A 26,679-nucleotide genomic window follows, 5' to 3' on the forward strand; every position below is an offset into this window, starting at 1 on the left:
TACTTTTATTTGATTAAAGTTTATACATTTTTTAATGTTCCATTTCTTGAGCTATATAAGCGTATGAATCGTTAAATTTTGATTCTGGACCACTGTCCGTCCTCTTGATCGATATCGAAACGGAAGGTATCTTCGGAATCGTAAAGGGAGATGAAAACATTCGAAAGAAAAGAATGTGGGAGAGGCGAGAAAGATAGAGAGCATCGATTCTAAACAGAGTACAGACAGCACGCTTTCTAGGCGCCACGCCGTATCCTTGGATCCTTCGATCGGCGGATCCTTCGTCGCTCGAATGAGAAGACGACTCGTTCGCCTTCGAATCGGCGGACTTCGTGTCTCCAGCGCGCCCACGGTTTGGTCATTCAGGCTGACCGTGTCTGTGGGAACTGGCGAACGGGTCCAATGATGGGAGATGAATTTTATACGGCCTGTTTCCGCCGTGCTCTACTAAGTACATGGAATCCCCGCGATATACACGGGTTTTTACGGCAACGCCTCGCGTGTTAACCGCGAAAATCGGGAAGAAAGTTGACGCAAGAAAGCGCGCGCGCGCGCGCGTGCCCTCCTTCAAAATTCTTATCGTAATCGCGGTTTTCGCGCTCGAATCGGAAATAAAAATGTGGACCACTTTTGTAGATTGAATTCTATATGCTACGAAGCGAAGAATGCTAAGAAGAAAAACAAGAATGACGAAATTGTGTTTTAGACTTCGAAATAAATTTCTATCTTCCTATATGATATATACTTTGGATCACGGTTCACGAGCCACCCGAGACTTTCCATTAACAAGGGACGTTCCAGAGCGTGGTTGCTGAGCAGGACGATTTTTTCAAGTTATTAAAAAATATTCCTTATCCCTGGTTCCACCAGTATCCGCGCGTTACCTAGGCGCGTGTTCTACAGATTGGTCCGTTGGGTGCGCTCATCAGTGAATCCGCACGGTAGATTGGATCGTGTGAAATTGCGAACGTAATATCGCCATGGCCGTTTAATCGGCATATCCAAGGGGTGTCAACGATATCCTCTGCGTCGCGATGTTCCGATCTTTCTTCGCGTCCTCGAAACTGTTTTGTTTATTATCGTCGAGAACGACGCGGTACGTTTTCCCCGAACGGGGTGCGCGTGCACGTAATCGAATATATATTCCGGGGGCAATTTATCGGAGCAATTTAGCGGCTCGATAGACGAGCCGGACAGGATTATCGAGCTGCTGACACAGCGATATCAAAACAACGGTAATCAATGCGTAGATAAAGTAGTAGTCGATGTACAATTGAAATATATTCTAATAAAATATACCACCCGATCTTTCGTCTCCTACAGGTTCTTATCGTTCCACAATGCTATTGTATTTCTCGCACGAATATTTCTACGTTTCGTTTCGAACCAGTTGAATATGCGGCTCGAGCGCCACGAACCATTGCAAAATCGGAGGATGGGGTGGGAACGCCGCGGAAACCGCGTCCCGTCAACGATTCTCGGCACTTTAGCGAACCGCGTTTTACGGGAACTGGGTTAGGAGATTCGTCGTCGTCAACTGGGTCGGCGTAATTACTGAAATTACCGTCGAAACCCTCTGTCGTCGTTCCGCGAAACATAATCGCCAGCGAGACACACTCGACTCTTGTACCGGCGCGACTGTCGGCTCTGTGGCTTTCCACCTCGAGAACACAGCCGGAAAAGCTCGTTTTGCGTCGCGAGTTCCGTTGCGTGTGACTCTCGCGATACATAATAATAAGAATAATAGTAATAATATATATTTTAACGGGAAAAACTCGACTTGATACAAAGATAGCATGAATATAAAAAAGATGAAACAAAAAATACAATAGCAATGACAAAAATTTAACCATTATTATTTGTAATTAGTTAATAATTTATGTCGAAATGCGTTTAGTGACACGCAAAAGAAGTACATCTGATATTTGTGTTCGGTACAATGCATAGGGTCATTTCTAAAAAAAGCTAGTTCTTTTGAGAAATCTATGTTGAAGACATTCAATTAAAACACATTGCCCATTAAGTAGCCCAAGATGTTGGATGTGCCCGTTCCACGAAACCCTATTTCTGGATTAGCTTCAATCTCATTCTCCGATGAATCTTTCAAGTTCTCTATTGTTTCGATCGCAAGACTCCATGGCTGAAAGTTTTCGCGAGCAGAGACTGGCAATTAAATCCAAATGCGATGTGTGTCATTGGAAGGGAAAGAAAGAAAAAGAAACGGAAAAACGTTTCGATCGATCGCCTTTCTCCTCGGCGAAGCGTGTGTGCCACGCTCAGGGACTCGATCTTCCGCGGATAGCGTTCCTCGGCGCGTCTTAACGAATTAACGTAGACGCGCCCGTTACATAGAGGATATTTAACCGTCGACCAATGCCATACAATCGTGGCGGCGTGTGTATACCGTGAGATCGACGATATTCGACCCGGCCACGGGGAGATTCCATTCTCAGAGACGTGTTCTGGCATCTCCATGAGAAGAGGGCAGAACCGCGCGGTGAAACGGTGTGTCGTAACACGTCCGACCGGGCGAGAAGACTATTCGCTTGAATCGCGATAATGCTGCGCGTTCTACGGGATTGTATCGCGAATTCCCGCGCCGATTACCATTTGATATTATTATTACCAGCGTAAGGACGATGAGTATATACGCCACGTGTCTCGGCGATAGAGAGCCTTGTCCGTATGCCTGGAGAATTCAGTTTTGGAAGCGAGCGTTTCAATCGTCGAAACTGTGTTCTATAATTGGCATTAAGGAATTTGCATCACGAATCGGTGTGTGTCTGCTCTGTACCACTAAATGCGGAATAATCCACGGTATATTGTTCAATTATAAGTGGCTGTCCCTGCGATTTACGTCGTGATGCAAATTGGATAACCCTGATGTTCTCCTCGCTTATTCTTCAGGATTGTATCCATTCGGATAAAATTATGTTGGATAGGGCAGAATCTACGATCGGTGTAAAACAAACGATTTATTAGAAGACAATGTGTCAGGACATACTTTATGGTATTCCCGTTAAAATAAATATTATTATTATTAAAAACGGAAGACTCGTCATGTTTTCACCAATGGGCAAGATTTCCCGCGGCGTTTTCCGTCCTCGCAGTACAAAAAAATTATTCACGGAGGAATGAGGCGATCCTACGGAAAGACTAGACGCGTTCCGTCCTTGGCGTGTGTAGCCGAGAGTATTATAATACGTTCCCTCTCACCCGGCGTGGATGGATCCGCGAGTCGAGGAAGTGACTAGACGCCTCCGTCGATTTGTTCGTTGCGCTTAACGGACTGCGTCCACCTCTTTGTCATCCGTGTATTACAGTGGATTCCGGTTACTTAGGACACTTTTAATATTTTCGGTGGAGAACGCGAAACGATTCTTGTGTCGTCTGTCAACCGAAAGGAAGCTGATTACCCACGGGTGTATCGACCCGCATCGAGAATCGTGTACCCCCCAGTGTCGCGATGCTGACGATTCCCCGTCGATCACGCGCGACGGAACATCCGAAACGGGTTTGATCCACCTAGCAAAATTGGCACAGTATACGAGAACATATTTCAGCCATCTCATTGGATCACTTTCTCCGGTTCACGACGGTCTAAATCGTCGATTCTTGGTCCCGGGGCAATAACCCTTTACTCTGACAGTCACTGTGACGGTTTCGTCAGAGTCACCCTCCCTTCGATCCGTTCGGTTGCGTCATCTGACACGCACGCGAGAGACCACCGCGGGCGATTTTAAAAGCGTGTCGCTGGGTTTCGATTTTGCACGCTGTTTACTTTCCACTTGGCGACCTTCGAAAGTAAACGTCTGTTTATGTTTCGTTCGGTTGAACGCATTTTAACGTCGTTCGGAACACCTTTTTACGGCCGAAGAAGTTCTTGTTTTTTAGGTAAGATGGTTAGATATCAAGTAAGATGTCATTCAAATTTGGGTGACACCTACATTTCAAAGAGGCTTGTGTCGTTATAAATTTTTCCGTGAAATTAAGATTGCAGTATAATTTAACACAATATCAACAGCATCTATTAACCAAGCGTACATATTTTCGACGATTTATCACTTAAGAAATGAAATAAAACGTGTCTGACTATGCACTGCCTTTTTCACTGTGGCAGTCAACCGGAGCGATTACACGCGACGTGTAATTCCTTAGAGGCCTTTCAGAGACTTTTCATATTTTACATTGACGCCGAGGAATAATGGCGTGCGCGAGCTCGAGACGAACGACTGTAGATCTCTCACTTATCAACTCCATTCACCTCAGTTATCCATTCTTCTGGCGGAGGTCGCCGTAGCGGGGGGGATCGATAAAAATATTATCATCGAGTTGAGCACGGTGAGGAGGGGTCCTTCCGTTTATTGTGAATACAAAAAATTCTTTATTCTACATTTCTTTCACGTGAAACACACACTTCTAGAGACAGTGTCAACTTTTTTTTTTATTAATTATCTTGATAATAGCATTGGAACTTCGCTAAAAATGTCGAGTGCGACACGATAGATGTATCTGTGAATGAAATTGACGTCGAGTCACGTTCGACAAAGGGGTTCAAAGGGGTTAATGTCGTCCTCCTAGCAGGCAGGCAGGTCGCGTATACGCTGGAAACGTGTAATATTCACCGATCGACGCGTTTCCGCGCGGTCCAACGAGTCTTCTTTATTAAAGGTCCGCGTGCCAAGAATGCGCGGTTATTGCTTTCATTCGAAGACGATTTTTCATCCGATGGCGGGAAGTGTATTAGATCAGGCACGTGGCCGCATTTTTGACGGACATTTCGAAATTTTCTCGATCGAGGCACATTCTCGCGGAAGGATATGATCGTTTTCTCCAAAAAAAACCCTTCTCACGTTCGATGACTATCTGATTGTTTAGGTCCACGATGGGCAAACTACGGTTACCGAGACAATATTGGGTTTAATTCGATTTTTCCTAAACTTCTATATTACAAACCTCTACATATATGTATAATATATACCAATACATATTTTTTCACACTCCGTAGACAAATTGTGTGGTTTATGTCCAAAGCAAATTTTTTTTTACCGTTTTAGGCTTTGAAGAAATCTGAAAAAATTCTGTCAAAGTTTAGGGTTCTACCTTTACACAGAATCCAAATTTCATCGACCACGGAACGAACCTCCCCGTGACAGGTTAGGCATACATATAAGGGTGGTTTGCATGCTCCGCTTTTTCACGCGTGATCAACCGAAACCTGTGCACACGTACATCTACACAGACACAGAGAGACGTTGCTTTCGTGTTACACGTTATTTATGCGCTGGATCGCCGGGAATGGACCCATTGATGCGGGATAGCACGACACATAGTGGCCCTGTAAACGGCATTCTGTAACGAAAGCGCAACACAAACGACGACAGGGGCTGTTCGCGTTTTGATTTTCAACGGGATCGTTCGACGACACGCGACGATAGGGAAACGCTCGTGCGGATGGTTTCGAAATGTTCTATATCGAACGTGCACGATTTCGAAGGTATTATCGGTATCGAGAACCGCCCGTCAATTAGTACACCTTCGTGTGGGGAACGTTCTATGCGATCGTTTCAATCGAGAACCAATGCGAATGCGTATGGATGTTTTACGCATCAGCCTGTTGGAAAACTCCTGTCTCTCTGTGCACTTCTGACCCTTTTTTATTTTTCTGGACCCCCTCGTATTGTATCGAAAGCGAGCCAATGCACTATTAAATTATTAAAATGTACTATTAAATATTTATATACACAATGTATATCCCAATACGTAAACAACAAATCATATAAATGCACATAAGAATATAAATGCGTACAATCAGTAATCCAGTGCTAACCAATTATAGTTTATTTCACTTCTGCATTTCTGACCTAACGAGAAAGAAACGTAGAAAGAGGCGAGCTATATCTGTAGGTCCGTTGCGTCTGTGTCGTATGGATTCTCGGTGTTCCCCGAAATGCCCGGCAGACTTTGGTACCAGGAGGCATTGCTTCGAATCACGCGCTCAGACCGGCGAAGTGCAAATCCATGTTAGAGGTATATACTGCTTGGCTATAAGTCTCGGAATTATGTGGACCGTGATAAGCATCCCAAAAACCGAGAAAACACGATTGTCTTTCGCGACGTTCAACCAACCCCCTGTCTCCCACTGGGATTATTTCGTTAGCGTTCAGATTTTTTCGTGTCCACGACGTTGCTTCGGTAAACCGTACTCCCAGCGAGATAACGAATGCTGTGGCCGCATTATTGTCGGCTGCTTTCCGACCTAGAGCAATAATTGAATGTCCTGTGCTGATTTCACGTCGCGGAAATTTCGCGAAAGGATCACTGCAGCGAATCGATCGTTAATAACTTTTCTACAAACGGTGATCCCCAATTAAAAACATCACAATGCTATTCAGGATGATGACTTTGACAACATATTGAAAAATCATCGAAGTCGGAGGTGGTGCCCTTATTGTAAATATTTACTCAAACGGTCGAGAGAAGCGTTCACCAATTCGCTGGGAACAGACCTTAAACAGGGGTATACCTATAGAAACGATCTTTCTCCTGTATATATTTGTGTCTCTGTATAATGTGCTAATGACACATCCCCTTTAAACACGGTTGAAAGGTAGCGGGGGTAATTTATTGATCGAAACGTCGTGTTCAATCTGCTTTTCAGAGATTAAAGATCAGAGCAAAGGTTTGCGTAACAAGGAAGGATGAACGTATAAGTTCGTACTTTGTGTTTCCTTACCCCCTTCTTTTCGACGTTTCATGTGGAACATCGTTGATCCTCGAGGAATCGTGGAGGACAGATCGACACACAATCGTCGCGCGAATTTCACGTATGCAGTCGGTGTATGTGGACACAACGCACACATTTAGGCCCCGTTTCCGACGGTTCTTACCGTGCATTGACGATTCGCAAACGGACGGTAAGCGAATTGTAAACATCCTTTGACTATCAAGTGTAACGAATGAAATTTCAGCTCTCCACACGTGCGTTCAGGTCCGGGGCCCGTTACACGTCAGAAGCGTTGCTCGTCAAACCGGAAAATTACACGGCATCCGCGGTACTTCGTATTTAATTCATTAACGATCATGCTCGCGACGTTGTCTTGGGATTCGACTAACGAGCGCCACGGTTTGCTCCAACAATTTCCCTTTCTACCGTTGCTTTTCTTCGCCAAAAGGAGGACATACTCACGTACGCTTGAAAAAAGGAAAAGGTTCCGAGACAAGAAGATTCCCCTTAGGGGTTTCAACAACGAGAAGCCAGCAGCGTGTTTTCAATTCCTTCCTTTGGCGTGGGTGTGCCTCCCGTAATTATTGATTCGATTAGGAATTCGATATTCCGTGGATGGCGAGGAACCCCGGGAGCGGCGTGGCTCGGTGTAAAGCATTCAACGGCTCGCAGAATGCAAGGAAATCACGTAATTTCCGGTTCGCGAGCCCCTACGTCCATGACTCGACCGGTCGGGGCCTCCCTCGTTTCACGGTCTCGCGTAAAGATTTCTGGCGTCGTTCGCAGAGATGCATCTCTGACACGCGTGTCGTCCGGCCAATCCGGTTTCGTTCGGGCTCTGTCACCGGCACGTGTAATTCTGCTAACGGTGGGTGTCCACTTTTTCATCGTGGAAGTCCTGGTCACTGAATATTAATTCTACGCGAGGCTGAATCGAGTGATCGGATTCTTTGGTCTTCGGGCAAGAGAGTTCTAGGACTATTTCGATTTAATTTTCTTCCATTTCCTTTCTTTCTATCCATTGTCTCGATGCTCGCATGATTTTACAGGGGCTTTCGACTTAGTTGTGTACAATATTCTTGGATTCGCGAGATGCGTAAGGAAATCGTTACCGATCTGTATAGTGTCTTCTTCCTTCGTTATTTCGAATGCGATTTAGCTGGACCAAAGAGCGTAGGAGGGTTAAGGATACACGTTATAATGTCGATATAAAGTCGAAATGATCGTTCGTAACGATCCAGAAACGTAATGTTACGAGGGTACGATGAAAAAGTTTTTGATCGATAAAATATCCAAATACTTTGACCCGCCGTTATCGGTTAAAACGCAAGTGAACCCCCTTTCTCGAGTATCACCCGACGAATGCTTATTTCAAATTGTCGCGTGTTCGGCCCGATTCCCGTTTACGCCTCTGCAAACGCATCGATTTATCGTCGGGATCACCACTGTGATTCATCCGACATCGCGAGATAAAGCTGAGCTATGTCACCCCATTAGCCATCGCGTATACCAATAGCGACGGTTACCATGCCAAGCACCGATTCTAGACACTCGTAAAATTTCGATGATAATGCCCCCCACCCCATCCGATGCGTTATATCGTCCGGAATGGTCAACGTACGAGCTCTGGTACGATGCCTGATACAAGGAGACATCGTTCCCCTTGTTTCGAGCAGTACAGTTGTCGTCGCGTTTCCCATCTCGTGGCTGTATACGAACACACATACACGAGGAACGTGTACAGAATTCGATCACTGATTCAGTTTTTACGCTGATTAAAGCTCGTTCTATCTAGCGCAGAGGGGGAAGGGGGGCATTAGTTTGATTCGAAAACTAAACGCCCCAAACGTTGGTCACTACTTCTATACTACTACTTCGATGGACACTGAATCCGAGAAACAATACAGTAAATCCTCGATCAGTGTTTCAAGGCTTCTCGAGCACTGAACATTAAACATTTCATAAACTAGTGGTCATATGCGATTGAAACAAATATAATTGGCTTTAGAATTCCGAGCCCTATTACAGTGCTAAACCTTGTTAAAAAGTTAGCGTTACACTTGGGGACCTCTCCTTGTCAGTGCCGATGAGTCTGTGAACACTCCCCGAGGATTTACTGTACTCGTCTCGAATCCAGGTGGATCCCTGAAGATCCTCTTGGAATAAAAATATTCACGGGCAACTCCGCGCCCCGGGATTATTCATTTCATCGTTGCAAGTTTTTCCGTTTGGAATAACGTTGACCCAAATTCGTCATTTTTCCGCCTGGTGGTCCCTTCCCGTTCTGGAAAACCGTCCGCATGCACGCGACGGCTCCAGGAGGTAGAAATTGCGTTTACTTAATGGATCCAACGAACGATGACGGGAGGCGTCTTTTATCGTGTTGGGAAAAAAAACAGAGAAGGCGAATATAGACGAGATTCCACAGCGCGCGAACGAGCCAGCGTTCTCTGTGTGCATTAGGTATACGTGTATCGCGAGCCAGATGAGCGAAACAACAACCGTCGACTCGGCCTTTTATCGATTCATAAAATACGCAGCCATCCATAGCGCGAGCATTCGAATGAGGCATAACGGAGACGGTTGTTGGTAGAGGGGTTGGCAGGAACGTGGCTATATTCGCCAGTCTCGAGCGGTTTACGAGGGAAGCTTTAAAGGCTAAAGCGTTTACGATAACCGGCGAAATTTCTCATCTTATCCGCGGCTGGGCGGAACGGGGATGGCGCAACGTTTCAAGCCGAAATTTTCATCAACTTTCGACGACCTATATACATATATATATATATCCATATCCATCCACCGGGTTTTTGCAACCGCACAGCGTACGAAGCAAAGTTCACCGTGGTGCACCTAACACACACATACACAATGGAGGGGGTAGTGGTGTTCGTCGATAGTTTCGAGGCTAGCGCACCTGCACGACGGTCAGAGATGCTTATCCAGGAAGGAACCAAAGAGGATCGAACGTGGAGGAGAGAAAGAAGGGGCACAGAACGATCTGTGTAATACAGTGCGTCACGTATTCGTACGGAAACTTTTAAGATAACAATTAGGTTGAAAACAATTTCAAATGCAATTTTTGATCAACCTTTGATCGGTAAATAATTTGGTCAAATAGAGATGACAGCCTTTCGTGAACAATTTTGTGAATCACTGTAATCGCCACGATTGTTGACCGTTCGTGAATGTACAACGTCTCTAACGAATTCCACGCGAATCTCATTAATATTATCGTCCAGGAAGCATATATACAGGCTGCAACTTCTTCAGGGGCGGGAAGGGTTACGGTCCACCGTTAAAGAATCGACGTAGAAGCGCGGCACGGTGTAACTCGGTAACAAGGTCACAGGGGACACACGTTCCAGCATGAACTTTCATTTATATTTCGAACCTGGAGTGGGGATCGGAGATGATCCTCGTGTAGTCGAAAAAGCGCGAACGGAGGCTCGAGAGGAACGTGGAAGGAGAGAGAGAGGGTGTACAAAACATAGAAATAGTCCGATATAGAGGGTCATTTGTGTATAGAGGAACAGAGTGAGGGGTAGTGGGATAAGGGATGAGGAAAGGCTCTCTCAGAGGGAGAAGGGGATAGAGATAGCCAGAGAAAGAGAGACGGCTAGATGAACAGAGAAAAAGGCATATATAGACAGAGTGTGGTACGCCCCGCCCTCTTCCCAACTCGACTCGTCGCCCTCCCTCACCCCTATCCACCGAAAGGGCCGACGGTAGGGTTCCGTTGGTCGTGCACCCTCTTTCGTGGCTCCGTCGGTGCGCGCCAGCCCTTCTTCTCTTTACTCCTCCACCTCCTGGGGTAACCCCCCGTTTCCCCCCGTTTCACCCCGTTGAGCTTCACCCTCACACCACTTTCGATCGATCGACGGTGATTCGTTAGCCCTCCGCGCAGCGTCGCTCGCGTCGTCGTCAAAAGCAACTCTGCCGCCTCGGTTGGAATACAGGTGCACTCAGTCCACGACCGTTTGCCACGAGACTTCGATCACATCGTTCTCTGTCCCTGTCTCTCTTTCTCTTTCTCTCTCCTCCCTTTCTTTCTCCCGCTTCGGGGCGGACAGAAAGCAGCTACCACCACCATTGTCGCCGCCACTACCGCCACCACCACCACCACCACCACCACCACCACCGCCGCCGCTACCACCACCACCGCCACCGCCGGCCGCCGCCGACGACCGGGGAAACGCACGTAGTCTAAACGTGAGACTCGTACGGACGTCGTCGTCGTCGTCCTCGCCGGTAGTCCTCGTCGTACACTACTGTTTTTCGAGGCAACCTCTCTCTATCTGTCTCTCTCTATCTCTATCTCTCTATCTCTACGGTTCTACATCCGCCGCATCCGTCGTCGCGGAATCACCTGCGGAGCCTAGGTGAGTCTCCATACATATAACTAATATATAAGTATACGTATATGTATTCTAAAATTTCTGTACCGTCTCTTCATAAAAGCTGGCACAATCTACCGACGCTGTGTCTATCTCTCTTTTTCAAACCACACGCACGTTCCTTCTCTGTATTGCACCCTCCCTCGCCTAGGATAGAGCGCGGTTCCACGAACGTTCGTTTCTTTTCTCCCGCGAGTCAACAACCCCTCCGATGTGTCTCGCCGTGTTTTTAAATCGATAGCCGTTTCTCCAGTTTCTGACAGACGCGTCCTTAGTCCATCCCGTTCTGTTATGAATTGTGTGTAAAGTTGGAGTCCATCACCATCATCGTCGTCGATGATCGCAGGTTGAAAGTTTCACGAGTCGCCTCTCTATATATGTTCGTGTTGTGCCGGCGATAAAACGCATACACCGTTATACCTCCACTCGCCGTTTCCCGTGTTTCACCGTCTCTCTCGTTTTCGCGTCCGGTTAACCGTGGTCTGTGCTATACGCGGCTCGATAAAACGCAAGGGTTAGGTTGCCGCTGCAGAGTCTACCTGTGATCGATCTCTCCCACGGACGGGGCTCTCTTGCTTCACCCGCGAGCAACGTCGACGACTGCCCCGGCCACGGAATCGCGTTGCGTGTGCGGTGCACCCCCTCGTCAAAGTCTCCCTCTCGTTCCCGATTCCTACGCGAAAACTGCTCCTCGACGAACACACTCCTCCCCTCTACCCCCTATCGGTTTAATCCCCGTGACCTTGCACCTCTCTACCGATACTTTCTCCCTCTCTGCGTATCCAGCCAGGTCACCGTACACGAAACCTCCCCCTTATCCTCCTACCTTCGAGGCACTCTCACGGATCATATAATTTGCATAAATGCATCGAAATCGCGAAACACTATATTTTATTTTTTAATAACAGCCGCACAGAAAATGATCGTTAAACACACAGGCAAACTTCAACCCCTTCCCCCTCCCGTGCAAGTAAATGCGCGGTTATATCGTGTTGCAAGCCCAGCAAAGGAAACTTCTATTCGCCTGTTTTTGTGCGCAGGGGTGGTTTGTAAATAGTGTATTAAAGCGGGCACAAAACGTAAACCGTTTCAGTTTCGCGATATTTTTTCCTTTCCCTCTCCCGTCTCTCCTTGGTTTTCATCCCGCGTCGTGGAATATCATAGCCCGGGCAAGAAACGGATGCGTATAAGGGGTTGGAAATTGCATTTCCGAGCATTTCGATATTACGCCGACGCGTCGTTACCCGCTCCCATCCACTCCCCTCCACGTAAAACTGCTTCCATTAGGGAAAATGTACACGGTTCAGGGGTGGTTCTTAAATTGAGTGGCAGTTAAAACTGGGGGAACCATCGTTTTCTATGATGTACGCGTCTCCTGATGGTCGAAAGTGTATTCCAAAATTGGTGCATCGTTCGTAATTCACTTACATCAATGACTAATATAACCCTAGATCATTAAACTATCCTTTGACTTATGTTATTACTAATCATTTGTAAATATTACCACTGAAAGCAAACAGACAAGAGAAATAACTTATGATTTCATTTTATGATGGTCAGACTTAAAAATAAGGAAAAATTCAGGCAGCAATTATTCAGGACAACCTGGGCACACGTGGACGATATTTGATGGCAACGTGCTGATTTTTGAGAATCGCGAATTCGAAGTCGTAATTTTGACAACACAGGAAATGTTTACACTCACTTGTGGTGTGTGCTCGTTGGGCCATCTTTTGGGGAAGAAGCGCGCGATAGGGGTTGCGGAGGCTCGGCTCTGTAGGTTACGAAGGTCGGAGAAAAACGAACGAAGGTCAGCGAACTTCCTACCTCACCAGCCACAGTTTTTCTCTTCTACTCCATTTTCCTGCCAAGTTACACCTCGGTGGATATTCCACCGTTTCCGGCCAAGACTGGAGGCTCTGGGGCGGATTCGTCTTCGAATTAATTATTCAACGGGGGTTGCTCGGAGTTCGCCCTTATCGAAGCTACGTTTTAAACCGGTTGTCCCCCGTTTATCTTGTATAGCGACGAATATTTGTCGACGAGTATTCTCGTATTGTTCCGTGTATGTTTTCGGCAGAGAGTCTGCCAGAATGCAGATGCGAGTTCCGCCAAGTTCAATTGATATTTAAAACCAGAAAGTTCGCGAATCCATTTGCTAGGAGCGCGCGACAGGGATCATCCCCCGTCGCGGAGTTCGTTATTATACCGTGGATCGGAAATTTCTTCGGCGGGGAGAAGTTTCTGGTCGCGCGAGAACTCGCGGATTAAATCGGCGTCAGGCTGACAGGCGCGCAACTTTCCGTTAATATTCAGCTTTTCTCACAGTCGACGAATAATTAAGTGTCTTGCGATTGAACTTTCTCCATTCTATATTTTATAATCCGTATACGTCTCGATTCTGCATTCCCTCGATCACACCCTTTGCTACCTTCGTGGAGCAATCAGTTTGATAAATACGTGTGTTGTACGGTCCCGTAATTAATGCCGGAGGTGATACGTCGCTGTCTGATTATGCGAATAGGCTTAACCCTTTGCTGCAATGAATCACGTCTGTCTGTCACGGTGAGCCTCTTCCAACCCCACGGATCCTCTCTCGGTTGTATTTCGTGGCATCGATAGCTGACGACTCTTGGCCCCGTTGATTCATAAATCACGGAGAATGCACGGTTCCGGAAATCTCGTCTCTTCATACGGTATTATATCGTTCGTGCATGCGCGAGACGAAGCTATTCGGAAATTCCGGTTGAAATTCGACGAACTATGGCCACGATCAATTTACCTTTGCATAGAATAATACATCTAGAAATTGCTGATTTATGCGTCTTAAAACTGTAGAAAATCGTGTTGAGAGATAATGATTCTCCAAAAAGGGATAGATTATATTACCTAGAAAAAAAAGTGGTTCATTTCTATTTTAACCACATTACATAAGGGTTGACAACTTTAAGGTGGTTTTATAGTCGTGCCTGGCAGTGTATACATTCGAATACATCATCTGCAGAAAGTGCCTTATACCTATACTAGATTAGAATATACATATACACGTACGTCGTTGAATTGCATTCAATGGGTTAAAGTAGCCCAAACGCTGTACAACTAACTTTCCATCGAGCACGATACACGACGTACAAACACCTAAATAATATTTCCTGCCAGACGACGTTGAAAGCGGTTTACACGAGAAATACGGAAAGAACGTATCTCACAGTCTGGATTTTAACGCGGAACAGCGGCCACGGAGGGGGAAGTAGGGAGGAACGTAAAGCGCACCGTTACATTCCTTCTCTATCAGCAAGGGATTTAACTGTGAAATTTCAGCGGTGCACACGTCGAACCTCTCTCTCTCTACGTGGCATCCTCGAGAAGATTCCCCGTTCCGCCGGTCGGTGTGGAGTGGCCTCGTTTCGCATTCCTACGGCACGTACCATCGAAATTGAGACGTCCTTCCTGGGGAGGAGGTGCTCGCCGCCTCTGCCCGACCGCATTACCATTTTTCGGCAATCGAACCGAATCGATAGCCCTCCCCTTACCGCCTGCAACCACGGCCATCGGAGGGGCATCGTCGTCGAAATCGCGAGGCGCTTGTTCATCCCTGCACGCGTAAATCGCGTCTCAGAACCGACTTTCTTGCTATTTCTCGCCATTTTCGTTCGAAGGTATCCAATCGACAACATGAAAATTTACAGTTCGAGACTATCATGATTTCATATACGTGGGATTTGGATGGGCTTCGTGAATCAAGATTGATGTAATATGAACTAAAATACATGGCGAGTCTGTAACTGCCGATAGAAAAAAATGTGTCAGACCGAATCTGGATGGTATCGAGGAGCACATAATTTCATGTGAACAGTTTTTTGATAGGTGGACGCGCAGAGGTTGTACGAAGGTCAACTTCATTTTTGAAATGGAACGAAATGACCTGAACTCCTTTTGATAATTTCGTTCGAACAGCATTCGAAGAATCTGTACGGAAGTATTCCGAGACACGATGACCCAGTTGGATGTGACGGAGGGTGGTAACACCGTTTTTAACCCCCTCCCCCCCACCCCCGGGCCGAATACGGTTAAAAATAGAAGGCCTCGAAACGGTCGGTTTCGTGGCTTTCTATAAACGAAGGCGGGACCAAATCGATTTCGTGTATGCGTCCACGTGTATCAGCCCCCCTTTTAACCCCGTTACGTCGTGGTTCGTCGAGATATGTATGTACCGTGGACCGTGGAACATACCTATACAACCCTCGCGACACCCTTCTTTATCCCATTGCGGATCTTTCTCTCTTTTCCGATCTGGCGGTCGACGACGGTTATCGCGAAGTCATCGTTAAACGATCGATAAGCTTGTCGGCTACGGCTGTGTGTGCCAGTGGTACGAGTCGAGGATATTCTCGACGTGGTAAGTGCCTTCTTCCAGGAATTCCGAAGCCAATGATATTTGTCTCAGCCGTATATGGCCATTGATTTACGAAAAATTTAATGTTCAGTGCTGAAAAGCCTTCGAACATTCATCGAGGATTTACTGTACAATAAAGTCGTAAGAAAATTTAAAGTCAGGTGCGGCTGATACCAAGAAGCTCGTTAGATCCATGGACACAATTTATTTCATTGTCTTCTTGTCAGAGAGAAAGAAGAACGTTTATTATTAGAGTAACGTCGCATGGAGGGAGAGACACGCAGGGGAGCGACAGAACGGAAAAAAAGTATGAATTAGGGACCATCGGTCCCGAAACGGAATTACACCAGCCGCTTATCCACGGAGAAACGAGTTGCTAAAAATGGGAGACCTAGAATCTTCGAGGACGGTACTTTTCCGGTAGACGGAGCATTGCCCTCGTTACCGTCCCGCAATTTCGCCCGGTGATATTTTTCGTCCAGGGGGGTGGAGGACAGTTTTCGTGGATAGAGGAGGGACGAGAAGAGGCGCACCCCGTGAATGAAAGAACGCGGTTCTGACTTTCCTTTGAAGAACGATAAGGGGAGGTAGCGGGAAAGGGACGGGACAGATTTCCACTTAACGAATTCGGAATCGTGCATATCTAACGGGGGGTGAAGGGTGGAGGTGGGAGAAGAAGCCTTTCGCGGAAACTAATTTCGAGAAGTCGGAGGCTCAGCGGTTCGTGAATAATTTTGGAAAGGTTCCGGAGGCGTTCCAGTCACCGACGGGAAACACCATTGGTACGCCGGTTTGTCTCTAGAGATATATTCTTCGATGATTCTTCAACCCTTACGATATGAATTGCACTGCATACTTTGGAACAGTACAAACTTTGGCAATGCTTTCGTCCATGTTCTGATATTTTATTATTTATTTATTTAACGGATAGTAAGCCCTTTGGTACACATGTACAGGGCGGGTAATGAGATTACAAAATTATAAAATGAAGAAAACAGAAGCTAGTGTAGTTATCTAGAGACTACTGAGATTACATTACCCCTGAAGGTGTGGACTACATAGGATGTGTAGCGTTATTTCGTGACGAGCGATTATGGTCCTCCATAACATAGAAAGGGTTAAAAAGATCGAAGATCCACCGCTATCACGGGATACACCCACTTATTCGCAGTGATTGTAAGCATAACCTTGGGTTTTCACTCGAACCCTAAGGAATGCTTAACGTTAGGGTAGGTCGCGTAGCATCAGGGTGCAAGGTGGACGAAAGAAAGGGGGTCGGATGGAGGAACAAACGAAACTAGAACACGTATATTAGAAGGCTTCGTAAACTCACCTCAGTTATCGATCGGTCAGCCAGGACAAGAAGACCGATTGCCCGTGTCCACCCCCATCGGTTCTTGTATTAGCTTTCCTATTTCATCCGTTCATCGGTTCCCACCCGCGTACCGTCCCTTTGATCGCGCATCCAGAAAGATTCGAATTGAAATACTACGAACGTGTAAAGGACAATTCGGTTAATTAAATCGTTTCCATTCCAATATCGCCCAGTAACTTTGTCGCCGAACAGTCCTCGTGGCGTTCGTAGTCACTTTGAGTACAAAACCGCGTTTCCTCCCCCGTACGGTATTTCTCGATAATTTCGTGTTTCCACGCAACGAAAATACACAAATTCGCCATCCTCTCTCTACTGCGACATTGGAAGAGACAGAAATATTCAGAAACTACTACGTAACTCGTGTTTGTGAAACTTTACATATAGGAAAAGCGATTTTTCCCTATTCCTTACGATTCCGATTCTTATTTAAGAAAAGCGTGCTACTACGTCATTCCACATTGTGGGAACACGCGCACAGGCAACGGCTGCCGGAGGCTGGTGATCGTCAAGTTCGAGTTTTCGGAAGATTCGTGGCGGGGGAGGGAAAAAGCCAGGGTGCAAAAGTGGAGAGTAGACTCGATGTATATACGATGGTCGCGTACGACTCGAAGCCAAATAGTTTCTAGAGAAAAGTTCCGCGCCCGCCACCGTAATTCGATACCCGACAAGAATTAACCGGGGTAGGGGAACGAGTCTCTGGAAGTCGTGTCGGCCCCTCCTAATGGCTCCTTTCTCCTTCGCGATCGTTTCGATGCCCCGAAGGATCTTCTGTCTCCGATGACGAAGTTTCGACGTTGATCACGCGATTCCGCGGAAACTTTTTTTTTCTCCTGGCTGACTTACAGTCATTGTCGTCGTCGGTATCTATACGTATATGTTGGAATGAAAAAAAAAAGAAAAGAAAAAGATATAATTAACGCGTGGAAGATACGGTTCGTCTGGCGCATTCAGCGCTGGAATGAGAATCCATTCTCGACGGGAATAGAATGAAATTTTTACTCGACATCCGCGAGGTCTGCTGGCTCGTATCTAGAGCACACGATATTTCCGTCGAGACGCAAACAGGGGAACGGTGCGCGTTGCATCCGGAGGTGCGAAACTGCAAATGTGTAGGATGGAGGCCTCTTTCTTCTCCACCTACTTTCCCTGTTCTTTCTCCATTCGGCCCCTCGGCCTCGTTCCACCCCTCTGTTCAGCTTTTGAGTCCTCTCCTTTATCTCGCCTCCGTTTCCGCGTTCTTTTTTTTTTTTTACCAAAAAAATGCTAACGGGGAGAAAGGCTGTCCTGATTTTCTCCTTCCTTCAATTTTTTCGACCGTGTCTCTCGTGACAATGAAAGCCGTTTACGTTCTCGCCGTTGTAGTTTCTCGATAACCAAGTTTTCGAGCCAAGCCCCTTGATTATTATCGATCGGATCCCACGTTTGCCTTATCGCCGATTATCAGTTCGGAATACACTATGATGTTTGCCGTCGACTGTCTCACTCCTGTATCGGGGCTATCAGCACCGTGTACCTCGCCCCGTCACCTCAGTATTATGCTTATGAGGACCGATAACGCGATTGCTCGATTCGCAGGAAAGGTTAAACACACGACGTCGACGGGACAATAGGAATCGCGGAACGTTCCGGCGTGATTTCGATCGCATCTCGAATGTACTTCGACTTCCAATGAATCAACGATCAAGAAGGTCAGGATAGATGATCTCTTCATACTTGCATACGTGGTTTCCGCTTCTTGGCATCAGGCGGTTCTTTCTGTATTCGAATAGTTACTTCCACTTCCACTTCCACGGTGAATGATGGGCGAAGATGAACGTCGTGACGGTCGGAAGAGACGATCGATCGATCGTCTGCGCATATTCGCCAATTTGCCACCCCGTCCAGTCTTGTTAAAGGAGCAAAGGTCGCTCTCGCCGTCAATTGGCCTATTAATCCTCTCGAGAATTGGGTCGCCGTTGTTGCATCGAATATCGAGCGGCACTGGGTAATCTTTTAGCCCCAAACTAACGACAGGTTGATCTTGATGGTCTTCTGGTAAATTGGACCGATCTCAACTTCAATTGATTTCATAGGAGACCAGAATTTTCATTAATGCTTCCAGCGTGCTTATATTCTCGTGTCACATCGGAAATCTTTTTCACCTCGAATTGGTCCTCGAATTATCGATCTGTGTTCGAATGTTCAAGACACAGGAGGTTCGAAGAGCCCGAAGAAAAATATAAATCCGTCGAGTGGATCCTATAAGGTGCAGGTAATCTCTTGGGATCCGTCTGGAGGGAGGAACAGAAGTTTGGACATTGGATTCCTAGTGGCGTCCTCGCGTATTTTTCTTCAACTCCGATAAGACCGAGGTGTACAGTTCCCGAGACAATGTACGAGTGTGGTGGAGAGCTGCAAATGCTCTCGTAATGTACTTCTTCGGTTGTGTGGTATCGGACAGACCACCGGCCAGGCGCTGCGAGGACGCGATTTGTCAAGGAAAAGCCGTGACCTTTTCGCGGTGTCGTTCGACGATCGACCGCAAACCACGCCGTTTTATCGAAAAACGAGCGGTTCGCATGGAATCGCGACATCCATATTCTATTTCTGTGAACCGTTTCAAGTGGCCCGACATTCCGGTCGTTGATGGGGATAGGTACTATCGAGGTCGTGCCGCGGTTCGGATTGTTTTTAGCCGTTCTCCTCCACCCGTTCGCAGCCGACTGGAAAAGAAATATCGGGGCTGTGTCGAAGGACATCCGATACGGAATAGCGGCTTAAAACGAACAGTGGCATAATTCGGGTGACCCGAATCGCTGATTCGACGGGGACTGTTGGTCGATTCTGGGTCAATCGGGGCGGGAAAGTACCGCAAAATATTGTTACACAATGGCTAGGGCCGTGGATCTATTGTTTCGTCGACGAGTTACAATCAAGATTTACGAATTTAACACTTCGATTGACCACGTCGCCCAAATGTGGGTGTTACGTAAATTGCAGGAAGGGTTGAATTGCTTAAATACTTAAATACTTAATAATGTATAAATATTTAAAAATATAATAAATACCGAAATATAATCATTTCGTGTCATATAGATCCGAGGAGAGTAGCAAGGTTAACTAAATGCATATATCTTCAATAATTTATGACTCAAAGAACGAAATATATTGTGTCTGGCTACATACGGCTTTTTTCACTGTGGAAGTCAACGTATTAAAGCGGTTTCGTATCTCTAATAGTTTCCGACATAGGTACTGGTTTGTTACATCGCAAATCGTTGATTTTCACTTCATTGTGTTCCCTTGTCCATACAAGTTTTAAATACATTCTATAAATTAGGCAACAGTCGATGCTTTATTCGTATTTCCAATTATCCCAATGACCATTAATATTTGTTCCTCGGAAAGCGAAGATTCGCGAGATAATCCAGAGTGTAAAATTCTCAGTGTTAAACGGCGAAATGTCAAGGGGTCAAACGATAATGAATCTTTCGAGCACAGTAGTAGGGGTATTAACGTAATCGATGAATATAATGATAACAACACCAGGTGCAAAATAACCGCCAGATTACGCGCACGGACGTGGGAACGGGTTGTATCACGTCACGGAAAAATCTTCGGTAGTGGGACCGACCGTTATTAAAGCAAGGATCAACGGATCGACCGCCACTCAAAATCCTATTACACCGGTAATTTACGTTTCTCATCCGGAGTGCCATGGAGGCCAGGGGGGATGATGGGTCGGACGGAAGAAAATAAAACGCAGAGCTCTCGCGCACGAGCCCGGTGGCCATTTGACTTCGTAATTTTCTGCGGCCGGAAGGTACAGAGTATCCCGGTTGGATGGCACATTTCGGTAATAAGTCGACGAGAGGGCGGTTCCTTTTCTCTCTTCCCCTCTCTTTCCTTCTTTTTACCCACCTTCCACCCCCCTGTTGAACCACCTACTCTTACTACGCTCGGCTGAATTTCCCGTGAAACCGAGAACTGAAAATTTTACAGTGGCGCTCTCGCACCGCGCGCTCGCATGGCGGGCCCGTAATTAAATTACCCGTCCTTTCTATATCCATTATGGCCGCATAATGAGAGTAACGAAATTATACTACATTACGAACTTTAATATAATATATGAATATATTGCGCAACCCTGGCGCATTTAATGCATTAGCGTATTGATACGTTATTGCTGCGTTTCGCGAAATTACCCGGGCTATTGTTTCCCGAATTAATTGCGATGGATTTTAACGTTGAAGTTCCCTAGTGTCGTGAACTGTGGGAATCTAGAGATTCGGAGGAACGACGTCCATGGTGAACTCTACTAGAATGATTCAAAACCGTTAGAGTTATGGTGCGTTTAAACCCGACGAATGAGTGCATCTAAATTCAAAAACATCGAAATGCAATTCGTTGTTCCTTGTAGGTAGCATGTCACTACCCAGTATGACTGAATGATCGATCGAACGACGATTTGAAATTTTTAAACGAATTTTTCCTCGTTGCGTTACACGTTCCTACTATAAATCGCAAAGAATGGCGCGCTAAACAAGGGGATGTTCATTTTCATTTCGCCTCCTGACCGATATATTACAAGGTGGCCGAGCCACTTTAAAAAGTTTCCTCACCGGGTCTCCGAATAAATCATGGTCCCCCCGTATAACTTGTACGTGTAACGGTGCGTGATGTACGGGCTGGTAGATCCGTTCGGGACACGGTTCGAGGTTGCAAATGGCCTTATTTCTCACGAGTCTTTCGAGATCCGTTTGTCGTTCACGGCGTGTATCGCGGCTGGTTCTGACCATACATATTCCCCTTCTTGAACGCTATTCTTCATAGGCCGCTTACCAAGTATGAGTGACACATAACGTTAATTCACTCGTACGTGTTTCTTTACCGATCCAATTATAGCTAGATCCTATCGAATATCACTAAATATCTTTATGTACTCAGTTTGAAACAATCATATACGTTATAAATGTATAAAATCAGAATATAAATATAGAAAACGACCGTTTCCACTGTAACAGCCAACGTGTTACTCCGCGATATACCCTCGTATCGATGTGGTCCACGACTTGGTCAAACTCACGTTAAGAGCCATCCCGTCTAAAATACACACAGGGAACACTATAAAGTCCCGTGGAATTTCATTCGATCGAGAAGCAATCACGTTATTGTATTTCACGACTAGTTCCCCCCTGCCCTGACACAGGCAGACGACGTTCGTCGATACGAAAACTTAGCACAAGGAATATATACAAACATACCGAGTTGGGTATGTGTTTCTGAACGGTAGGAAATATTCGCGAGTGTCGTCTCATGCAAGTAGGCGACGACGGTGTGTTGCATCTGCATCCGACCAGGGTTCCCCGAGTCGCGAGACTCATTCGCGGGACGGCAAATTACCAGTTAGATTAATCCGTGGAGTGGCTGGCTGCGAGCATACTTGAGATGCATACACACAGCCGGTGCATATAGATAGCTTGGCATATGTAGGGCGAATTGTCTTCTTGAACAATGCATCTGCGCGCCACCTGATGAAATCCTTATCTGTTTCGCTCCGCGAGGTCCAACGTACACAAGCTTGCTATTCCCATAATTGCTCACAGACCGACTTCCCATGTCCTTTCTTTATCGTTTCAACGAATAGAAATTTCTTCGGGATCTAGGGTCAATCCTGCGATAAAGGGTACCCACCCTAATCGCTTGAAATCTTTTTGGGAATACAATAGAGTAAACTGGAACAGATTTTGGAGGTGATTTCCAGTTTACTTTATTGTATTCCCAGAAAAAATTCACAAAGGTACCTATGATTTTCAAGCCTCACACAAAGCTTCCAAAGGCGACCTAAGAATTTACGTTCGGCAAATCACGCGCGAGTGTAAAGAGACGCGAGAAGGCGTCGCCAGGAAATACGACCAGCCTCTCTATCTCTCTGGTCCTTGCAAGGATTAAATCGTACCGTTGGCCGGGGAGGATACAAAGACATTACAGTATCTCACCGTGGGTGTAGGAGAGACCCGTGACTAAATCTGAGCGCGTCAGGATTCGCTTGGTGGTAAGGCACTCCGTGGGCTGTGTGTGTGTGTGTGTGTGTGTGTGTGTATGTTGCCCGAGAAAATGCCTACCCTGGTGTCGTTGCGCATAATGTACCTATCTCCGAACTTGCGGCCAGCCTTTTGCAAAGCCTTCGGCCGTGAACGCTTCCTCTCAAAGACTCTGGCTTCCTCTCGTCCCTTCTTCACCCTTACGCTTCTCTTTCCTCTCTCTCTTTCTTCAACAAACTCCCTTTCCCTGGATTTTCGGTCTCTCCCTCTTTTCCTGGTAGTATACAGGGTGTCCCAGTTAATTGTGACCCGCCGAATAAAAAACAGCATTTAAACGAAAACAACGCCTGCAGGATAGTGACCATTTAATACGATACAAATTATGTGTCAAATATTTTCTTGATTCTTACTATTGAAAAAGATATGTCGAGGGGTCACATTTAAATGAAACACCCTGTATTTATTCCCGTCTCTGTCGATTCTTCTCTCTATTTCCCTCGCCTCTAGACCCCGTTTCCTCCACGGCCTCTTCGCCAAAGGCCGTGTCTCTTTGGAAGCTTTTCCTTTCCTCGAGCGGGCCGCGCACGCTCTACGGCGTTTTCCAACTGCCCTCCCCTTTCTCTTGCAGTGTACCGACGACGGCACCGTTTCCCTGCCTTTGTTTCCCCGGTGTGTACCTCGGTCGACCGTAACGTGTCGCCTCCTCGTATCAAAATATGGCATCGAACGACGCGATATCTTCACCTCGATAACTTCACTCTCTCTCTTTATTCCTTCGTTCGCTGGCACGAGGCTAGGCGCCATCGTCCTCGACGAGGACTCTATTCACCTGGACGGTGGAATCGAAAGTATATGCACGGTCACGATACAGGGAGGGGAAGTTTGTAGATTGAATTTTATACTGTTTGGTTATACGACGACGGCTATCTCGTGTGGTTAGGAAGACCTTCGTTGTTGGACGGGGTCCTGGTTCTTGGCCAACGACTAGACGCACGTTAGCCTAGTTTCGTCTTGTTTCGGATCACCATTCCTTCGGGAATACATTACCGGCCAAAAGTATGGAACCAGAGTTCATGATTGATGCAGCGGTAACTTATTGTTCTGTTACGATATAATAAAAGTTACGGAATCAGTACATATATGTATATTCCTCTTTCTTTAATTATCTTAATATATATCTGCATTTCGTGAATTGTCACTTCGTAGAGGTCCTTCCGATCAGTTATCGAGACTTTTCTGTATATCGATGACTTTTCTCTAATCGAGCATGTAATTTAGCTTCCCCGTGTCTGACCATTACCATGCCACTTCCACTTCGGTTAATGTTCGCGAGCATATCATCGCCGGCTGAATTATCCTCGCGATAATCCCGAGAAACAAAGGTGAAATATGCGTCCCAAAGGAGTTTTCTTCCTCACTCGGGGGAAGACAGAATCCTCTCGTCCTGGTTTCGGAAGACAAATTACAGGTAGCGAAAATTGTCCTCTTACCCCGTCGGGGATTTTACGTTTTCGAATAAAAGCCCACCATCGTTTCCCATTATTACGTGGAAAGGGGGAAGAGAAAGGAAAAAAAAAAGATGAGAAAGCGGGCCAATTATTTCGCGTCAAGTGGCTACACAGTCGAGCGAGCCCCGGTTTCCTTTTCTTATCCGACGATTAAGAAGCTTTTCCCCCGAGGCTGCTCTTCGCCAAAGCGGACCGTGGTGGAGTCTCTATGCTTATTCTATATTTTCTTGTCTAATAAACAACTCCGGACCCGATGAGCTCTTGTCGACCATCGAACATTGTTACCGAACGAGGCCTGCTTTCAATTCTCGGTCATTATTTAGATTGCCGATTTTTATGCAAATATATACTTCTCTGGAATAGGTAATTGATAAAAATTGGAGTGAAATAGAAATATTCGTTACTAACCCGTTCACTGCATTTTTTTGAAAATCAAAAACCCATATTGCATCAAGGGACGAAGAAGAATCCCGGTTACCCTTCGATTTCACTCAACCCAGTGATTTATCAAGGTTTGCAGTTCTTTCTTCTCAGGATGATGGTACTCTGCCTGGGCTACCAGCGATCAATCGGTCTTCGGTGAAGATCATAATGTCCGAGGATGTGACCGATCGACGCGACCGAGATTTGCGATTTCGTCTAAAGGCCAATTGAAAACACCCCACCTACTGCACGTGTCATTCGCGTGGTGGATCGTAGGTGTCGCGTTTGCGCCTCGATTTACCGCTTACAATTATCCGAGAATGGCTCGGGGGAATCCAGGAGCGGAGGAAAGGGGGTTTCCAAAGCGTCTCACGTATCGTCGTAATCGATCACGCGCGCCTTGAGCAAAGTTCGCGTGAAGCCGAGGCTAAAGGGGGAGGGGGACTACGCCCTGAATTCCGTTGCACGATTTATGGAACAGAAAGATTGCCTTCCACGGGAAACGTGGCGCTAGGATCGAAATGGAAATTTCGTACGGCGTGTACCGAATTCATTGCTCGAGATCTTTGTCCCCACCCCCTAAAACTGCTTCGGGGACACACAAGAATCTCTGGCTGGTGAGAATACGGATAAACATAACCACGGCTAAATTCTGTCGAAGCTCGAATACCAAGATAGTTGGGTAATTCGGGGTCGTGTATTCGATAGAAAAGCAATTTGTTCCTCATAGTGACTTGGACAATGTATCGAAGTGTGATCGACCTAAGAAAATTACAATTAGTCAAGACAAATGTCGACTACTTAATGCAACATCAATGGTATCCCCGATTCAAATTACTACAGTAAAAGGTGCGCGTTCGAAAGCATTTGTCCGATACTGTATATCTATGTTTCGTTATCCTCCGTTCTCCCGACTCTTTTTCGCTCACGGCTTTTTATTAGGTTGCTCGACGCGGCCGCGTTTCACCCAAATGTATCCAAATTGAAACGCGAACGGGATAGAGCCCGGATAGAGGCAGGACCGTATTCTCGCTGGGATTTCATCTCGTTCCTCCCCGTTCCCCTTGTGTACGCTGTGATTTACTGTCAGAATTGGACCGACAACGATTCACAACCCTTCTATAGCCACGTACAGATTGTTAAATGTCTCTTTCGAAATCTCTCCAGGGAATGGATTCGCGTGTCCGGAGTAGGGGGGAGAAAGAGTACAACCGTCAACAGGAGGAATGCCTCTCTTCTCGTTGCTGAAGAGGCCTCGGTTGGTCTCGAATATCTTCTTCGTTGGAAATTATCATCCCCCTGGGTTCAACAGCCCCCTCCCCCCATATCTGCCCGGGTTATTAGTCCGGGGCAGCGATAAACGAGTATTCCTTTAGACGGTGCAACCCCCCTCCCTTCTTCTCTGGTACCATTTTAATGGAATCTCGCGGCGTTAATTAAGATTCCGCGTCGGGGGCTTGGAATCTGTCCCGAGCGAACACGAAGGATCACGTAACTATTAGCGAGTGCATTTAGTGTCTATTAGCGGCGCGTTTCCAACCTCGTGCTACCAAGGGCTAATAATCTTCGTTGGTGTTCGTGCAAAAAGTGATGGGTGGCTGGTAGAGCGTGGATAGCACGGTTCGAAAGGCGTGAAGCACCGTAAAAGCATGGAAAATTGCGTTACAAATGGCACAGAGAGGGTTTTAATGGACATTTTGATGTTCAATTACCGCGACCATTTCGCTTATAAATTAATTTCTCGCGAGTCGCGGCCGTTCCCTCTCAATTCTCACCCCCGTCTGTGTTCCAGTTGACAGGCGGACGACACCCTTTTTGATTCCCGTTCACGAA

General features: G+C 46.4%; 2 protein-coding genes across 2 annotated transcripts in view; one reads left to right on the top strand and one right to left on the bottom strand.

Annotated features, from left to right (window-relative positions):
- Positions 1-26,679, bottom strand: part of LOC107186775 (protein Skeletor, isoforms B/C-like) — a 158,591-nt gene that overhangs the window by 27,304 nt on the left and 104,608 nt on the right. The gene's annotated exons all lie outside the window — the stretch shown is intronic.
- Positions 10,942-26,679, top strand: part of LOC107186774 (complexin) — a 197,213-nt gene continuing 181,475 nt past the window's right edge. Inside the window, exon 1 of the mRNA XM_015574709.1 lies at positions 10,942-11,106. The gene's annotated coding sequence lies outside the window, so the exon portion shown is untranslated. The remainder of the gene's footprint in view (positions 11,107-26,679) is intronic.

The sequence above is a fragment of the Dufourea novaeangliae genome, unplaced genomic scaffold (assembly GCF_001272555.1).
Source record: "Dufourea novaeangliae isolate 0120121106 unplaced genomic scaffold, ASM127255v1 scaffold92, whole genome shotgun sequence".
Classification (NCBI taxonomy): domain Eukaryota; kingdom Metazoa; phylum Arthropoda; class Insecta; order Hymenoptera; family Halictidae; genus Dufourea; species Dufourea novaeangliae.